Source organism: Haemaphysalis longicornis, unplaced genomic scaffold (assembly GCF_048455015.1).
Source record: "Haemaphysalis longicornis isolate Haplotype H1 unplaced genomic scaffold, Haemaphysalis longicornis Haplotype H1 scaffold_12, whole genome shotgun sequence".
In the NCBI taxonomy this organism is placed as follows: domain Eukaryota; kingdom Metazoa; phylum Arthropoda; class Arachnida; order Ixodida; family Ixodidae; genus Haemaphysalis; species Haemaphysalis longicornis.
The window spans coordinates 117,293,281-117,313,504 of NW_027526225.1; the positions used below are offsets into that span (position 1 = coordinate 117,293,281).

Below are 20,224 nucleotides of genomic sequence, written 5' to 3' on the forward strand. Positions count from 1 at the left end.
CAGTGCAGCTTTACTAATGTTTCCAAGATATTGTGGCACCGCAGCAATGTGATGGTGCTACTACCTGGTGGTAATGACCAGCTTACACATATCCCCGTGATCGCATAGTGGCTGTGCAATGAGGTCACTTTTCTTCACACCGCTCACTACGTCATAAGCAGTGTGTCGAACCGAAAAAAATACGGGTTCGGTTACGATTTGGGTTCAGGTAAATTTATTTTGTTCTGGTTCAGTTCCGGTTTGACTAATTCTATCCACGAACCGGTTCGCAAACTGGTTCGGAGTGTTGAACCGGTTCGTGAACTGTTTCAGAACTGAATTATTAGCAAGGTGCGAAAAATCAGTTTTGTATACTTTAAATTCATCAAAACTGAAGTATTTTTTTTTCTTCACTCGAACTAGTGGTTTTTTAAAATGAGCTGCAACACTACTGTCAAATTTGAAAATATAGGCCGGGCTTACTGCAACAATCAAGAGCAAATGCTGCCTGCATCCCCATTGCAAAACAATCAACAAAGAAAACTTCCACGTAAAGCGAGCAAACACACGCCCGTGCACACAACATGGCGTTTTATTTGCCTGTGAAGAGCATCTTTACCTGTACAAGAGACTACCAAAGATGCTAGCGGAAATCAGTGAAACCAAACGTAGAGTGCCCAACGCTGGGCACACCTGTCAATTCGAAAGAACACAGTCTAGAATTTCGAATAGACACGTATCTTCGCTTACCTCACCCGCCGCGGTGGCTCAGTGGCTAAGACGTCGTGCTGCTGAGTCGAAAGAAGCAGGTTCGATTCCCGGCCGTGACGGCCGCTTTTCTTCGGCGCGCGCTAAAGATCCCCAGGTGGTCAAAATTAATCCGGAGCCCTCCACTGCGGCGCGCCTTATCGCCTGCGTTGCGCCGGCGCATTAACAAACCTCACAGTCAATCAAGTAATCAAATTGTCACCATTTTGTGACCGTGATGAGCGTGTTCGGAGCATTTTGATTCATTCAAAAGGTAGAAGTGAGCGAGAGATTGCGAAGTTGATGGTGCGTGAAAGAAAGAAGCCCCTAATGACACTTACCACCCGTTATCAATAACAGGATGGTCGAACCGTTTAGTCGAGAACCGGAAACCGTTATTTCTTTTTTCGGTTCAGTTCTGGTTCGGGTTCAGCAGGCTCAAAAAATAATGGTTCGGGTTCGCATACCTGCCAGGTTTCCCGAATTATCCGGGAGACTCCCGAATTTTCATGGTTTTGTACGATTGTACGACCGAAACAAAAATCTCCCGAAAACGCACCCGTATTCGGCTTAATCCTTTTTCCAGTATGGCCACAATGCGCCGGAGGTATACCTGACAATCCAACCCGACACCATTTGGCATCGTTATCAGTGAAGTGCTTAAAAAGCGTAGTCGGCCATGCGCAGACGGTGAACCTGTTCGTCCCATTGTTAGTTTACTGTTTATAGAAACGCAGTGCCGCCGCAACTTTCATTTACGCATGAGCACGGCCGTTCTGAAGGTTTAGCAAGTCTCCAGTGGTGTAGCTTGTTGTTAGTTTAGACGAAACAACAAAAGAGTTCAGTTCCTGCTGTTCTGTATTGCGCTTGCAGTACTATTTCCAGGACTTTCTGAAAAGGGCAGCGTTAGCAATGTCGAACATTTAAGTGGTGTACCTTGTTGGTAGTTTGGGCGAAGAAACAGTTCATTTCCTGCTATCTGGGAAGTACATAAAAAAATGTGTGTAAAGTTACCCATTCTGTTGTTGCTACTATCGCAGTCGTCGTGAGGTGTACTTTGGAAAGCTGTGCCTGTTCCTGCTGAAGGTCGTGGTGTCACATGTCCAAATGCCCACCGATGTCTTGGACTATACTGCTGTCCCGATACCCAGTGCGGCTTGTGTGCACAGGTGAGTCCTACCATTGCTTCGACAACAATCCTGGTGGCTGCCAGAGCGTATACATTGCCCCTCCCTTCATCCGTGCAGCCAACCTTGCCATATCCGAAGCTCAGGCATGACTAGGAATATAAAACTCACCAGTCTCCTTGCTGAGCAGCCAAGCGAATCATAAACTTTGTCCCTCCACTGCAAAGTGCAATATTGACACGGTCGTAGGGAATGAGATGGGCTTTATTAAAGATGGGGCGGCCAGTGCGCAGGGAATCCGCAGGCGGGGAGCGGTGAGCACAGAGCGAGTAGCGCGCAGCACCAACGTCTTCCTCCTCTTTACCACTCGCGGCTGGTCAGTTCGTTTTTCGTCGTCTTCTCTGCAAGTTTCGTTTCTTCCGTTTCCCTCGTTACATTTTCCCCCGGGGCAGACGAAGCTCGCCGAGCGAGTTAAGGGGTGCGAGAGTGACAGCGTTTCAGGCGAGCTACATGCACGACCTGTGTCCTGCTCGAGCGGCGACCATTAGACGTGACTTTGGCGACGACATAGTTGACATCGTTGAAGCGGGAGAGCACCACGAACGGTCCGGAGTAAGTGGAGAGGAATTTTTGGTGCAGTCCTTTCTTGCGCACCGGAGTCCATAACCAAACTTGTTCGCCCGGAGTGAAAGCGATGGGAGGATGTCGGTCATCGTAGCGAGCCTTGGTACGAGCTTGCGAGCTCAGAGTACGAATACGGGAGAGCCGGCGCGCCTCTTCAGCACGGCACAAAGTTTGGGCAAGTGAAAGGTGGTGATGGGGTGAGAAGGGCAAGATACTGTCGAGAAATGTACGTGGAGCACGGACATAGAGTAGGAAAAATGGAGCATAGCCAGTAATTTCGTGTTTGGCGGTATTGTAGGCGTACGTAACGAATGGCAGCACAGTGTCCCAATTCTTCTGGTCGGACGCAACATACATTGATAGCATATTGGTCAGCGTGCGGTTTGTGCGCTCCGTCAGACCATTAGTTTGCGGATGGTATGCGGTGCTATGGCGAGAGACAGAGCCACAAAGTCTCAATAGTTCTTCTAAAACGTCTGCCGTAAACTGTCGCCCGCGGTCACTGATGATAACGCGCGGAGCGCCATGACGAAGGATAACAGAATGCAGAAGGAAGGCTGAGACGTCCTCAGCTGTAGCTGCAACGAGAGAGGCCGTCTCGACGTATCGTGTCAAGTAATCGACGCACACGATAATCCACCGGTGACCTGTCGAAGACTTCGGTAGAGGTCCAAGAAGATCTATTCCGACTTGTTCAAATGGTGACGTAGGTGGAGTCACGGGATGCAGAGGTCCCGGCGAAGGGCTCCCAGGGCGTTTATGACGCTGGCATTGCAGGCAGCCGGCAACGTATTGCTTCGCAAGTCGCCGCATTCCTGGCTAGTAAAAATTCTATTTGAGCCGATGTAGCGTGCGCACAAAGCCAAGGTGACCCGCTGTGGGGTCGTCGTGCGTAGCATGCAAAATGGCGGCGCGAAGGCTAGCTGGAACAACCAAAAGGAAGCGGGCGCCATCCACCGAATAGTTACTCTTGAACAACAAGCCGTCGCGCACGACAAACGGGCACGATGGCTGCGCTCGCTGCGCTGCATCAAACATGGTTTTTAAAGAACTATCCTTCAGTTGTTCTTCCTTCAAGTTGGAGGCGGTGGGAATTGCAGTCGACAGAGATGCCAGACAGTCATCAAAGTGATCGTCGTCACACGGAGGCGCCGGGACAGGAAGGCGTGACAAGCAGTCTGCGTCAGTGTGTCGGCGTCCGCTCTTGTACGACACAGAGAAATCGTACTCTTGTAAGCGCAATGCCCAGCGAGCGAGCCGACCAGATGGGTCCCACAGGCCAACGAGCCATCATAGTGAGTGGTGGTCCGTGATGATGGAGAAGTGACGCCAGAGTCCTTCAATGCTTTACTGGTCACGAAACTTCGGCGCTCGTTTCATATAGGGACCGCGTGCGCCACTACAGGCGCCACCGCCGCACGAAGGTCATCCAGCCGCCGCTTTCGCGGCGTATTGGCCTGCTCTTGGCGTGCAAACGCTCGCTGCTTTTGGTGTCTGCGCGCTGATTAAGTGTGTTTTTTTTTCGTAGTAGTTAGCGATGAATAGTCCAGTCATCACCTGCCTTCAATGGGGTTTTATTTTTCGTAGTAAATTACCGTAGACTTCGGCCGCGAATGGCAACGGCTTCTGCGTGCTCTGGTACAAGCGCTGCGCCGTCGTGTTTTCGGATTTTTAAATCTCTATTTCTTCTTTTCTTAAAACAAAAGTTGTAAATACCACACATACGGTAGCTGCGTAGTCACGGACTGCTGCGGGCCTATCGATAATACAATAAAAAAAACTGAAAGAAACCAAGTATGCGTCGTTCAGACTACGCTTAATGAATCCATTGATTGCTCTCGAATGCACAGAACACTAAAAGAGATAGCCCAATAGTATTGTCGTTTAAATGATTGGTACATACTTGAGAACATCTAAAAACGCTGCAGAAACGCGAAGGATCAAAACACGAAGAGATATATGTTGCACCATGTGTCTTTCCGCTTCCACGCTTTGCAATCTTTGCAAAAACAGGAAGCGAAAAAAGAACAATAAAACTGATTTTATCACACGCAACAAAAATTCATTGTTACGAAGGGAGACAAAAGAGCGTGGTCCAGCGTACAAAAATTTATTTTTTCACGCTGCGATGTGGAGCACACGGAGGAAACAGAATATTGCCACGTAGCCAAGAACGACGCAAAGCTTTTCTGAACGCAGCGAGCTAGCGAGCTCCTGTTCTACAGAAGACTAGAATGAAACACAAACGTCGAAGAAGCAGTCCGCAGTGCGACGTGCACAGATGAACGTCAATAAAGTGAGTTGCGCGGCGTTTGCTATGCATGCATTACTCTCGGAAGGTTATTAATTTCAGATCCGTGGAAATGGGATCGAAAACATTGTCGAAGAAACAAAAAATCAAGTTGGCAACAAGGTGGCACCCTTTTCATATCAAACAATATTGTCCGACGGGACGTAGGACAAAAAGAGCAAACGGGCGCTCCGGTTGAAACGCCAGATAAGAAACCGGAATCGGCCACGCGCGGTTACAAAACAAACAAGACGAACCTTAAGGAATAATTCGCGGAAATATGAAAAGTAAAAGCACAAGGACGTCTCAAAGCTTTTTTAAACGCAAGCCTGAGTGCAAGGTAATACAAGTTTGCAAACAGGTAATGAAGCACCGCTACAACCTGACTGATATGACAAAAATCCGGCTTTAAGTTAGCCTTGTACAATTCTAGGTCCACGATGCTCTCAAAAGGGTACATTGCTTTTTACATTCTCACACACAGTGCATTTCCACGCACTGTCACACACTTATAATCGAAGCTGCAATCTCCCGTTTCTTGCTTTGGAATGGCGCGCCTCCATTTCTCTCGCAGCTCCCTGTCGCTCGGTCAACAGAACAAGGAAACATTTTCTGTGGTATCGTTGTACAAGGAACGACATCCCGGGACGCAACACATGTTAGGCATCGTCGTTGCACTACTTAAGTCGCATCACAAGAGCGCGAGAAGCACGTTACATTTTTTTTCCCGCACAAAACCAACACAACTCGCCGCGGCTCCGCCGTTCGAGCCAGCGCAACGCCGCCTGAGGAGTGACCTCAGTGAGAGGGTGGCGCCACCGCGCGGCGGCCAAACGCAGCATATGAAGCTCTCCCATTGAGTTACGGAGCAGTTTCGTGACCAGTAAAGCATTGAAGGACTCTGGTGACGCCCATACAGGTATGGACGAAACTTTTGAACGGCGAAGATCACAGCGAGACACTCAAGTTCAGTAACGGTGTAGTTACGTTCGGCTTTCGTTAACGTTCGGCTGGCATAAGCGATGACGTGCTGCGCGCCGCTATTGAGCTGGACGAGTACAGCACCAACGCCGACTCCACTGGCGTCGGTGTGAAGTTCGGTAGGAGCAGCTGGGTTGAAGTGGCGAAGAACTGGGCTCGAAGTAAGTAAAAACTTTAGTTGCTGAAAGGCGGCTTCACATTCTGGCGTCTACACAAAAGGGGTGTCCTTCTGTAGCAGGCAATTCAGGGGGTGAGAAAGTTGGGCGAAATCCTTAATAAAACGTCGAAAATAGGAACAAAGGCCCAAAAAACTTCTGAGGTCTTTTAACGAACGTGGTGTGACGAAGCCTCGAACTGCTGAGATCTTTTGCGGGTCGGGCCGAATACCGTCCTTGTCGACGAGAAACCCGAGCACGATTGCTTGACGTTCTGCGAAATGACACTTCTTTGAATTCAAAACCAACCCTGCTTTTTGAATCCTGTCGAGAACAATTCCAAGGCGTTGGTTATGCTCGCTAAACGTCGTGCCATAGATTATGATGTCGTCCAAATAGCACATACATATCTCCCATTTAAGGCCGCGCAAAATGGTGTCCATAAACCTTTCAAACGTCGCAGGCGCATTACAAAGCCCAAAAGGCATGACGTTGAATTCGAATAGGCCGTCTGGTGTCACGAAGGCTGTTTTTTCCTTGTCGGATGGGTGCACCGGAATTTGCCAATATCCTGACCTGAGATCGAGAGAGGAGAAATATGAAGCGGAATGAAGGCAGTCGATAGCGTCATCGATGCGCGGTAGGGGATATACGTCCTTTTTGGTGACAGCATTGAGACGACGATAGTCGACACAAAATCGCCATGAGTTATCTTTTTTCTTGACCAAGATCACGGGTGCGGCCCAAGGGCTTGAGGACTCGCGAATCACCCCTTTGCTTAGCATCTCTTGCGCCTGGTCATTGATTATTTTTCGTTCGGAAGGCGACACTCGATATGGCTTCTGGCGTATAGGGGTCGCATCGCCGGTGTTGATTCGATGCTGTAGCCGGGAGGCAGGAACGGAAAAGGAATGATCGCCCTGGGCAAAGTCGAAAGTCGAGGCATAAGGAGCGAGCGTTTTCAGTAGTTCGCACTGTTCGACGGACGAAAGGGAGTTGTTGATCATGCGCTTAAAGGCGGCGGTATAGTCAGGTTTTTCTGTCGTGGTATGGTCGGGGTTGTGATTCACCGCTTGAATGGCGACGTTGACTTGTTCGTCGAAGCTGGCTATCTTGAATCCACAGGGAAGAACTACTGGCTCACTGGATGCATTTACCGTCCACACATGACTACGTCCGTCTGTGGCCTCGACCAGAGCTCGGGGCACCAAAATATTTTTCTTGACCATGTTGTTCGCATCGCCTTCAATTAAAATAGTGCAGCTTTTCGAACAAAAACGAGCAGAATTCACCGGAATAAACGAAGCTGCCATAGCTGGTAACAGGGTGTCTTCAGCAACTGAAAGCACACCTGCGCTGGTCTCGCCGGGATCGTCAATTGGTGTGGGCAGAATTTCACTCCGGAAAGAAATCTCGCCAGTACCACAGTCGAGCGTAGCTCCGCTGTCGCGTAGGAAATCTATACCCAAAATAACATCATGGGTAGCTTGCGCCAGCACAATAAACTCCGTTCGGAATGCCTCTTCACCAAGCGTAACTGTCGCGGAACAAACGCCGATAGCGCGCAGATGCTCGCCCCTGACACCGCGGAAATGAACATTGCGATCACACGCAAACATAACTTTGTGTCCAAGACGATTCTTGAAAGAAAGACTCATAACCGAAACTGCGGCACCAGTGTCCACTAAAGCTAACGTTTCTACACCATTCACACTAACGATCACTTTGTTTTTTGACATTATCACAGGTGGGGAAATTGGTGAAAGCGACCGTCTCACGACCTCACCCCCGTTGGTCGCAGAAGCTAGTTTCCCAGCGTCGGCGATCCTCGCCTACCCCGCGGCGAGGGTGATCGGGCTTGGTGCGTACGTGGAGGAGAGAAGCTGCGTTCGGACGCGGGCGAGTCATGACGCATGTTGCTTGACTGGCTGGACCGGTAGAAAGTGGAAGTCGGTATAGTCGTGTCGTAAGGCGGGTTGTTGCGCATTGCCGTAGGTGGTCTCGCGAAGTTTCCTTGAGGCTGCCGTAGGCGATAGGGACAAAGTCGGGATATATGACCGGGGAGGTCGCAGTTATAACAAACAGGAGGCGGTCGGGGCGCAACATATCCTTGGTAGGGTCTGCTTTGCGACATGGAATATCCAGAAAGGGCTGCTTTGCGACATGGAGGTGAAAAAAAGCAGAAAAAAATCACGAATTTCTTCATGCGAAAGTAAGAAAAGAAATAAACGAAAACTTTTTTCAGCGCCCAATTTTTCGGTCTGTGTTAACGTTGGTTCATACGAATTTCGGATGATACGAATATTTTTTGCGGTCCCGCGAGATTAGTATCATCGAGATTTTACTGTATCAGCGCGCGGCATTGTGCACGGGCTCGGGCATGTCTCGCTGCGCGTCGATGAATGCGAGCAGAACAATGAATGAATGAAACTTTATTAATGATACGGGGGGCTTGTTACCCTAGTTGGGGAAGAGGGGAAAGGGAGTGGGGTGGCCGTACACTGCTCCCCGAACATGTCGAGCAGTTAACCTTTCTCCATATTAACATTTAAGTGAGTGCAGACCTTAAAGGAGCCATGAAGAGAAAATACAACTTCGTTTACTTTGAAAGAACTAGGATTCAGTATCTCACTCAGCTCCATCACAGCCACAAAAGATGTTTTTTAACGAAAAAAAAGCAAGAAGTATTTAAAAAGTTTCAAATTTTGCGCCACAGTGATGTGTTATGAGCAAGAATGACGTCATACGGGCCAGCAATAAAATATAATTTTCAGTGCGTTAACTGCACGTTAGCATTCAAGTATGCGGTCAAATGGAACTAGAGGCCCCATTACAGACATCCAGTCATGTGTCGTCGCGACAGGTCAGTTAGGCGGCCGCCAATCGCACAAACAAGGTTCCGTGACGTCATAGAAAAGTTGCGGGAAATTGGCTAGGGGGTCGCCACGGCTTCACACGTTTTCTTTAATATCTCCGTTATTTGTTCGAAGATTGCGATGATATTGATATCATTGTTATCGGAACTAAGCAGTCTTTCTAATAAACCCAACTTGTGTTTTGTCTTCATGGCTCCTTTAACCTGTTGAGTGCAGTGGCATTGTGTAATTCCTAATTTTACTTTTTGTGGTTTGTTGTGCAATAAAGTTGCGGTTTTTGTGTCTCTAGATGGTGAAAACTTTAATTTTATAAAAAACAATAAGTATTCGTATTCGAAAAATATTCGAAAAATATTCGATTCGAACTTTGTTTTTATTATTCGAATTCGCTTCGAAATTAAAAAAATGATATTCGCACACCCCTACTTTATACCTGTACCCCCCAACGGTTTCATCTCCGTTGGCAAAAACACCAATGCGCCAAGAATACATTTATGCACTGCATGCTTTGCCCCGCCCCGGGTTTCACGTTAGTGGAGATGGCCCAGGATTTGTTTCTGAATCTCAGCTGGGATGTCTATATGGAGCAGGTTCTTAGCAAACATGTTCATGCCACTGTTGAGAGGTTTTCAGCTGCTTCGTCTAATTGCCTGGAAATACCGAGCACTTGTGTATGCGTTTTCCGCAGCTTTGCTTTCACCTTAGCCATGAGGTGTCCTCAGAAGCTTGAGAAAGTGCCTAGGAAGGGGCACGGACTTTCTGCTCTATTGCAACGGGCAGCTTCTTCCACACGCTGGTCCACCGGTGCAGAGAGAAAACAGCGTTCTTCACAAACTTTGATGCCCAAGACCTACTGGCTTTGCAATCTTTGCCCTGGACAGGTGTATCAGCTTCTGAAGCGAGCGATGCCGGGTCCAAAGGGAAGGCATGATGCGTGACCATGTCACACATCCCTGGCAAGGACCACACCCATATTTCAGTGACGTGCACCCCTAGCTCCACAAAGCATCCCACCTGCGGTTTCTATAACCTTTTGGTAGTGTCTATTATCACAGCAACTGTGAGAAATACCACCAGATATTTCTCATGGCAGTCACCTCTCATTGGCTAAGAATGCTGCCCGGAGATTCTATGGGATAAATATTCCCTAAAAAGTCGTGTTTGCAGCTGCTGTGAGAAATACCACCAGAAATTTCTCACGGCAGTCACCTCTCATTGGCTAAGAATGCTACCCGGAGATTCTATGGGATAAATATTCCCTAAAAAGTCGTGTTTGCAGCTGCCCCTGTAGCGCTGTGGTATAGTACTTTGTTTTGAACGAGAAGGCTCAGGTTCAAGTCCGACATTGCGATTTTTTTTTTTTAGCTTAAGGATTTTTTGGTCATCGTGATTTTGTTAAGGTTTTTTCTGGTTTCTGGTTTCTTACTATATCAAGAGATCGACGCACAGGACTTCTCGAATGGGTTGACTTACGTGTAATATAGGTTGAGTTCTGTGCCGTTGGGTTGGGTTGGAATAGGTTTGTTGCAGTTGGGCTGGATTTGGGTAGGTTATGATGCGTTGGGTTAAGCTACGTTAGGTTCAGTGAGGTTATGCTAGGTTAGGTTACATTGGGACGTAATAACGTAGGTAATATTATTCAGGAAATTTTAGGCCAGCCAGCTTTTATGGGAACTGCTGTGAGAATTTCCTGGAGGTAGTTCTCACGGCTGCCATGAGAAAAGGTGACGAAGCCTAACCGTTTAGCTTGCCATCACAGCTAAAGATTTTGTTTCGATGCAGCCACCATCTCCACACTGCCTGTTCCAAAACATCCGAGAGACAGTCTGCTGGGAAGCAGCTGTTCTTTGGTGTAAAGAACAGCAGCACTGTTGAATGCTGCCGGAAAACACATGACGATTTATGGAACAAAACATTGCTGGCTGTCAAGCCAAGCCAATCAAACAAAGAGCCAAAAAGCAACGCATGAACAATGCTGGCTCTTCCACCAATTATAAACACTCGAGAAAAGCACTGCTGTTTCGAGTGCGTGTTCCTTGATGATTGGAACAGCTGCTCTTCCGTCAATTATCAGCATGGGGTTGTGTGGGTTGGGTAACAACCCAAGCATATAATTAAAAGTCAGAAGGGTTTTGCCATGAACCGAACGCTGCTGAATGAGAGGATTCGAAAATCCTCCTTTACTTTTCCACCTGGAAATGGGGCTTACTTTAGTAACACGAAAAAGCCATCACATATCTGCTCAACTGATTGCACTGTCTATTTCAGGTTTATTTCCATTTCTTGTTTGTTAACCATTTTGTTTTGAGTAAAAATGAATGCAAATTTACATGTGCATACTGAAAGCCAATGCAACCAGGCAACATTGACTGAAAACGAAAACGAAACTAGCAGTTGATTTGGTGGTGTGTTGTCCTCCAAGGCACCTCATCTCACATAGTTGTCATGGGAGAACGGCTTGCGCGTTTCGCGCCTATTTGGACCAAATTGATTCATTAGGTAAGAGCATGTAACTAGTTAACAAGATGGTGCATCATGCTGCTGCAAGGTGTGGCCACCTTTTGGGAGCGGTTTACTAGAATCAGCGCGGAGAGGTAACGTAAACAGCGCAAGAGATTTCGGTATGCCGACGTTTTCTGACAACTAGTCACGAGTTGTCTTTGCTAAGTCCTTATGAGCAGTGTGTTTGTGTGCTAGTACGCTGCGAGTTATTGGAAGTCTTACACCAGTGGTTCTCAGCCATGAGCGCGCTGGGGGACCCTTTCAGGCTTGCGAAAGTGATGGGGGACCCCACAAAGAAATGTATGTTGATCGGTGTCATAATGTCAAACAACTTGCACTTGCAACTTACGTGGCCTACACCATTATTCAATGCCCGCATTTGGTGTCTGAATTTCATGGTGATGCGTGTCATAATGCTAAACAATTTGCTCTTGAATAGTCTTCTCACCCATATGCTGCCTTTTCTGTCTTTTTTTTTTCTCTTTCAGAGCTGGCGTGTTGTGCAAAAAAGCAGATGTTAAAATATATGTGCTAGGGGAGAAATTAAACAAACATGTCATGCGGCGAAGCCCCCTTTTTGCATTGCCAGCAAGTTCTGGCAAAAGGGAGAAAAGAACGGCAGTGGGAAAGTTTTGCAGGAAGTTTTTTTGACCCCTCAAATGCTCTCGCGGACCCCCATTTGAGAACCACTGTCTTACACTGTGTCACGATTCTTTTACAAGTAGCTGATTGCAAACAAAGAAGCCTCGATTAGCATTTTTCAATTGATGCTGTATTGTTCTCAAACAATACCTGAGCCTTGAATTTCATTTTAGTCTTTAAAGTTTGGCGTGTGAACATACGTTCTCCGATGAATTGTTATTGTTGCTTAACTATGTTGTACGTTGAGCTATAACTGTAGAGAAGTTAGAATGACAAAACTGCGATGTTCCGGTTGGGTTTTAAATTTAGTGAATTCCATGGTTGGCCATTTACGGGGACAGGAAAAAAAATCCGATAGCGTAAAGCTCATCGTTTACGTCAGCTCTAAGGCGGTGTCGCTTTGTTGGTGACACGGTAAAGGAGATAGCAGCATGATTTTACAATCGAGAGCAAGCCATAGCAGCTTTTGTTTGATCGAATGACCTCTTTGTTAGACAGTGAGTAGGAGAAAAGCAAGTACAATCCCTACAGTGCTGTGCATTAAGCCTGCGTGCGCATGAGCCTGTTAACCAAAACACTTTTCAACTGCTTGTTTAGACAGGAGTAGCAGTAATCGTCATTTTTGACGCTGTAGCGTCGATCACACTCGGAGAATCCTTCACCTGCGGCAGCTGTGGGTACGGTGCTGAAATGGGATGCAGGCAAAAGGCAAGGCCAACGGACAGAATTCCTGAAAAGGCTTTATTATCCAAATCACCGTAGCGCTGCCACCTTGCGTTTCGTTGACGGGTCCTGTGTTGCTTGAGCAGCTTGAGTCGTTCAACTCCGATGCTGCCAGTGGACGATGTTGGTCAAGGCTAGCTGAGGAGAGACCGGTTGCCCTAGCTCCTGTTCCTCTGGCCATCGCCTCGTTGAGTCCCCGGCAGTGGCTTCCCACGCCTGTTGTTGCCTCTCCGAGTGGCGCCATGTTAATCTCCCCACCGTCCCATTGGACGGCCGGGTTTCCACGTAACCCATGACGTGGCCTGGCTGCTGAGCGAGAGGACAGCGCCCTTACCGGTCCCTCACGAGTTTCCGAGGTTCCCCCTCTCCACAAAACCACGGCTTGAATCGAGATCTACAGAGCATTCACCAGAAAGGTGGCCTCTCCGCAAGATTGAGTTTTGTCAACGCGACTTTTTTTTTTACACACCTTGTGGACGCACACAATACCGGTCAGAACCTAACGTATAACAGCTCCACTGCAAAAGAAAATGTGCTTGTTGTGGCGCTTCCCTGGGCAACCCTCTTCTTTAGGGGAGAAATGTTACAACTCGGAGAACAAGCACTAGCCATGGCCAATACAGACGTCAGAAAAACTCTGTCACTTGCACCGCCCTCATCTTTCCCCTCCCGCACACGCTGTCGAGCCACTTACATCCCCTCAGCTCAAAATCACTGCTGTGGGATCTTTTCCACCGCCACATACCCAACCACCCTGGCGCACCACACTGCATCAATGTATGTGACAGTCACACCAACATCCCCCACACGTATTGGTCCTGTGCTTGAGCAGTTTAGTGAGACGTTTCGAATAGGCTTTGAAGGTGATGATGATGTGGTTTTAAAAACCAGGGTGCATTTTTTTTTTCCAGCGTCGGAACTGAATGGTTTTTCCACAGCGGTCAACCCTGGCTTTGCGATCGAAATCTTTAATCAAACCATTCATTTTAAGTAACCGCTCTTCATCTGCTTTAGACATCCTGCTTAATGTAATAATTAAGGCTAATATTTTTTGGTTGGGGAAGAGCAATCACATCCTCTGTGTGGCATTTGAAATTCACTGGTAAGCGCTGTCACGCATGATACAGTCAATATCAAGAGTCAAATTATAGGAAGGAAATCATTTACCTTCCGTTACACGAACAGCAAAACTCAGATGATAGGGATTTGTCAGCAACAAGTTATCAAGAGGAAAAGAGACAGGGTGCATGGGGAATTAAAAGAATGATCAGCCTTGTCAGGTGGGGCGTGTGTTCTGGCAAAATGACTCGGTCATGTTAGGCCTTGTGCTTGAAATCGCTCTGGCCACTTAATTATTTTTTGTTTTGGAGCCATTACTTGTCTGATCGGGCGAGGGACATTGCCGGAAGCATTTTTCAGAGGTGGTGTTTGCCTCTGGTAAAAGATAAAATAGAGCCTGCACGTAACCAATATCTTCATTATTTTTCCCCTTTTTAAAGCCGAAGTGTTAGCTGTTTCGTTCACTGTGTTATCGGGATTGCCTAAAACTTTTGTGCGTTCCTCTACATACTGACCCTTACTTAAAACTTTTTTCACCTTTGCATCACCTCTCCAACCGAAAACTAGGAAAGGAATGTATCTACAATGCTCCGAAAATTCCAGGGGGTGTTCCGACACTGAAACACCCATTTTCCCACCCATACACATACACGCACATACTTGGCTATGCCGAGCCAAGATGTGGGGGGCATTTTTTTTGGCGACAGGAGAGGCCCTAGTCCTCCCTGACCCCCCCCTCTAAAGCCCCTGGATTTAGTCGCCACCTGCCTTCTTACCTAAAGTTCTCCCCTCCAGCTCTCCCCTGCTTTTCTCTGGGCAGACATGGGTCTCTTCAGTTTCTTTTCTAGCATTACCATGGTGGATTGCTCCCAGAATGTTTTTTGTTCCTCTCTGTGGCAACATTTGAGCACTTTATTATTCTTGCATTGTGTCAATAATGGTGCAGTCATTTTCACCAACCTGTTATAATGTAACCACTGCAGCCATGCCAAGGAAATTCTATAAGCTATGGAACTAGTGCACTGAGCAAAGATTCTGTGTGTGTGGCAACTTTTCTAATGCCCTTTCTTGCATTCATAAGCTTCTTATTGATTTCATTTGAAAACCAAAAAGTGTACGCACACTGTGACATGCTCTTTGAAGTGTTTCCTTTTTTTTTTTTTTTTCCCTAGGAGTTCTTTGCTCAGCTAATGCTGAAGCTGGACATAAAGGACTGGATCACTCAAGGCTCTGTTGACTGAACTAATTTTTGCGCTGTTTCTCACCTGTGACAAAACTGCTGATTTGTTGCAGCCATCAGCATAAGTGCAGCTATCCACCCACCCATTCACCAACAATTTAAAAAAAAGAACTAATTTTTTTTATTGAAATTTCATCCTCAGAGTACTATACATCTTTGCCGTTTCTGACCGTTGCAATGCCATCGATTGTTGTTTTGCACAGCAGATTGATGTGTATGTGGTTTATTAAATCAAGATTTTGCTTAGAAAATCCTGTTGCTTATGATTTTGTAGTTTTATTCCTGTGGCTGAAAGATAAAAGACAGCCATGTGGCTTCACTGATTCCATCACAACGAATGGCATACATTTGGCGTAGGCATGTAAAGAGGACCAACCACATTTTGAGTAACGAGCTCTGTAAAGAGCTCGTTTTGTAACGAGCTGTAACGAGCTGTTCTGTAACGAGCGCATTTTGTAAAGAGCTCTGTTGATACGGCAGAAACATTCAGCCTATACGTTTGTGACCATGTGACGATGCAGAGTTTCACTATGCTTAAAAAATTTTTACAGTATTTAAAACGTGTTACAAGCTTCACTTGCAAGATTATACATTAAGGGTTGTTAAACTTGAGGGTACTACTGGTTTTTCTGTGATTACTCTATCACGTGTGGTGATACATGAACTTAATAACTCCAGGTAGTATGTTCTGGAGCTGCGCTAAAATTTGTGCTGTGGACCTTTCTTAGGCAGGCACCTGGACAGGCTTCAGTGAAGACATCACTTTGGAGTGCGTGTTGCTGATCATGGGCTGCTGGAAAAATTGTCCTCATCACTGACCTCAACATGTCTCTCAAGTGACACGTCTGAAGAACCACACTGTGTGGGAAAACTGCTTTGGATGATGGCTGCCGGGTGAATATTTCCGCGCATTCTAATGCACTAGGAAGGACTTCAGTGTACTTAATTAACGTGGGAAACTTGGCGTGTTGGTATGTAATCTAGGTAAAACAGCGCAAAAAAAAAAGCCAGAGGGAGATACATGACAAAGACTGCACTGATTCCGCGCACTCCTTGTCGTGTGTCTCCCTCTGGCTTTGTCTTTCTTTTGCGCTGTTTTACCTAGATTCAGTATACAGTAAAAGCTCGTTAATTCGAACTCGGTTAATTCGAATGGGGGAAAACTCCCGATAATTCGAATGTGTCGGTATCCAGAATGGTTAATTGGAACTGGGATCCTGTGGCTTCCATCGCTCCTCGCAGAAAAAATCGGCCTAGAGGAGTACAATGCGTTGCAAATACAAACCAAACCAAATTTACTAGAGATGCGAAGCAATAAAACAAAAACTGTAGCGTAGCGCGTGCGCTACACTGCAGCGACAGCATTTTTTGCTTCCGCAGCGGACTGAGAAAATAATTTCATTTGCTGTTCGCGCTCCATGAACATCATTTACGAAATCATCTGCCACAAACGTGTAGTAGTGCCTTATTCGCGATACGGAGTCCAGAGGTGGCTGCTTTGTGTTCTGTCCGCACAGTGGGGCGCGCCATCTATTCATTCTAGTGCCCTCCCGCTAATTCGAACTCCGCTTAATTTGAACAATTTTATGGTCCCCTTCGAGTTCGAATCAACGAGCTTTTACTATGCTGCTATACAGGTAAAAAGAATGTGTTTGATTTTAAATATTTTGCAGAAACACTGAACAGCATTCAGCCTTCTGCCATCTTGCTGCTGCTGTTACGTACCCCGAACAAAATAAAAACATCATGAGCCGTTCCGCTCTGTGAAGCTGGATGACCAGTGAAGCTTTTAAGCATAGAACATAAAGGTGACTCAAAATTTGCTCGAGAGGTGTGAGAAGACTTTATTTCTCCTGAGCATTGATGGCAGCCATCCCTAAGAAAGACACATACATACATTCACACTCTTTTATTTTTGCACTAATGAGCTTGCAAATGGTGCCTATTGATAACTAATCTACTCGAAATGCATGTCCATGTGATAAGACATGGTATAAGCTTGACCTACAAATTGTGTTTTTAACGGCATGCGACTGGGGTGGTGACCACATGCTAATAGTACACACACTGGATGTTCATTTTCCAATGCCTTGTGCCATAGAATGCCTCACGCTTCATAGACACCTGGAGCATCAAGAGTTCTCATTTGCGGACATGAAAAATGACCCTATCCAAATAAGCTTTGCTTTAAAAACGCGACATCTTTGTGGAAAACAAACTCAGTTGAAATCGAGATTGTGGTTGTTTTCTGCACAAAAGCTGCACACCTGTAATGGGGGGGGGGCGTGCCATAGCGAAGGGCACAGAATTTTCACCTACCTTGTTTGATGTCATCCTTATGTTTTACGAGTTCAGTTTATGTGAGGTCACATCCTCTGCTCGCAGTTTGTGGCACAAAGTTGTTCGTACAGGCCCTTGAAAACCTCGAAAGCCCTTGAAATTGAAAATTGAGTTTTCAAGGGCCTTGAAAGCCTGGAATGTTATCTTTTTCCTTGAAAACCCGTGATTTCTTTGGGAAACAAAGAGGAGACCCGATTACATGACCAGGTTTTCGTGGCTTATATCCATGTGGCCCCACACTCTCCCCACCCCAAACATGCTTTTTACAATTTAAAGCCAGCTCGAAGTACAGTAGTGCTGCTTTATACAAGTTTTACAGTTTAAAGTGAGCTTGGAAGCACAGGCATGCTGCTTTATACTGTCACGAAGCCAAGGACGACGCAGTTGTTTTGGAAAAGAAACAAGTTTATTGGAGCAAACTTGTGCGCCCCTAACAACTCGAAAGAATACAGAGGCGGCGAAGCAGCGGTCAACAAAGTGATGTGCGTCGGCAAGAGTCGCAGAATCGAATACCCCGGCGTCTGCTCTGCAGGCTTTTTATCTTTCGGCGCGCGTGGTTCTCGAACCGTCGATTCGCATCGAGAACATTGTAGATGGAAGAAGATTATTCTGGGCTGTTCACGTTAGATCGGAATGCTCTCCCTATCAGAGCAGATAACACATGTGGCACAGAAAGAATGGAACGCGCGCTTTCCTTGCCGCAGAGATAACACAGACCAGCGCAGCCGGGTGGTGAAAGCAAAACACAAATAAACAAACCCAGTGCATGGTTCGTGGCAATACAATGGATCGTACTGAACAAAATCCCTGCATTGGATGAGGCAGAAACTGGCATAGGTGCCCTTCCAGTTTTCTGTACTGCTTTCTGCATTGCCTCACCCTGTTACTCATTTTACACATCTTCCCATTGCTGTGCCCCACCCTAGCTAGGCCCCACTATGTTTCGAAAATGAATGGTGCTGACACTCCAGGGTGAAATAAAAATTAGCACAGATAAGCAAAACTCTGAATGTGAGAACACAGTGCATCTAGCTCCTAGGCTTTACTGAAATATTTTATTTTTACGGGTGTGATGGGGGGAAGAGCCAGTAGAGTTGTCAATACCCCCCCCCTTCCCCTAATGAACACAGAAATTTGAAGGATGAGAATGTTAGGGGGTATTACATTATGTTCCTCGCTATTTGAGACTGTGTATTAAGAGCATTTGCAGAGCTCAAAAAGTTCAAGATGACGTGGCTTTTAAATGCGAATGCATTTCTTAGTCGGGGGCTGTCGTGCTCCGTTGGCCGGCGTGCACCCACAGGTGTTATCTCTCCGTACTCCTCCTCGCCCCTAGCAACAGCTGTGGTGCGCCTAGCAACCGGAGCAGGTGGTAGCTCGGGCGAGGGGAGCAGCGGAGGGCAAGGGGAGAGGAGGAGCGCACGCGGGCGTGTGAGGGCGCTCGCATCGCGGAGCTCGGGCGGAGTAGCGGAGAGTGAGTGGAGAGGAGGAGCGCGCTCGGGTGTGTGAGGGCGCTCGCATCGCGGAGCTCGGCAGAGAGAGAGCTCGCGCGGGGGCGGGCGTGTTGTGCTGATGAATGAATAAATGGTTACGTTCACACTCTCGTCTCTCTTCATTAATTACGCCATTAATAATAATTACTCGCAGCGCACTCATCGGTGCACCCAATGCATTCGCATTTCCGCACGATCCCCTTCGGGGAGGTGGGGGGAGTTTTTTTTAAAGCTCCCTCAGTATTACTGTGGGAGGGGGTAAACTTGTCCACTATCAAAGAGTGGAGCTGTTCCAAAGAGATATTTGTTGAAATAAGTTTTTTGAGATGTAGAGGTACAAACGTTTAGCATGTGAAAACAATAGTGAAACGTTAGGACACACGCTCCCCTGCACCCTTGAAAATGCTTTGGCAGGGCCTTGAAAGTCCTTGAATACCCTTGGATTCTTGTCTCTGAATCCTGCAGAGATCCTGGTGGCACGCTATAGGGAGCGTGTGACACCTAAATAGGGCGCGTTGCTCTTCCGTTGCAGCGCCACCATCGGGCGTGCCAGCGTTCCATGGTGGGATGTTTGTGCCATAGCCGCGTACTAAGCAGGTGTTTGTGAAAATGAACAATGTAATCCAGCTAGCTGAATTACGCCGTATTAACAGCTCTGTATTTTTTATTGGCTCGAATGAGGAAAAGGACATGAAATCATTCAAGAGCAAGCACATTTTCAGCGCGTCTGGGTAATATGGCGCTGAACAGAACTGCACTGTCAAAGGTCGCTGTACCCATCAAGCGAGCGTAAACCCCGTAAACATAGAGTCTTTTGCTGTTGCAATTGAGACTTTTAGACACTTTTAAATAAACTTTAGAGCTGTCCGCATGTAAATGGTAATGCAGCTGCTTCAAGCAAGCCTGTCTGACATAAAAAACGGGGCGAAAAAGAAGCATTAATGCACGTTGGTTCATTGTGGGGCCCCCTGCACTTACGAGCCAATACATGTTCACCTCAGATAAAAAGGGATGTGCTTGTGGTTTGAGGAAATTGTCGCAACAAATTGACCATTTGATATCAGTGAGATTCTCGGCTAGAAGGGTGTTTACTACGTGCGGAAGTAACCTCGACAGACGTGGCTGCTGTATTTATTGTTCATGCTGCATCTGCTGCGAGCACTTTGCACTAAAAATGAGATCAACTTTACCACCATTCCTGCATTTTTTCAGCTGTGTGCACAAAAGCTGTGCTTGCAGTTCTGCCTACCGCGTTGACCTTGCGTAAAACAAAATTCGATAAATAGTCACCAGGGCAAGTGACAACGGCTGTGATCGAACACTATTGACCTCTTTTACATCAATCACTTTCAGCAGTGAGCTCGTTGAACTGAACTATCAATATTGCTGATCAACAAATAATTCTCATCGTAATATGATTTCGGTTGCCGCAGCGAGTGAAGAAAA

General features: G+C 46.8%; 1 protein-coding gene across 2 annotated transcripts in view; it reads left to right on the forward strand.

The window, feature by feature from the left end:
• The window catches only part of LOC144163357 (uncharacterized), a 281,121-nt gene extending 262,004 nt beyond the window's left edge, over positions 1-19,117 (forward strand). The window contains exons 9-10 of one of the 2 annotated variants that reach the window (XR_013320892.1): positions 1,767-1,895; positions 15,674-19,117. The gene's annotated coding sequence lies outside the window, so the exon portion shown is untranslated. The other variant, XR_013320893.1, reaches the window with a different exon arrangement.
• The last annotated feature ends 1,107 nt before the right edge of the window (positions 19,118-20,224 follow it).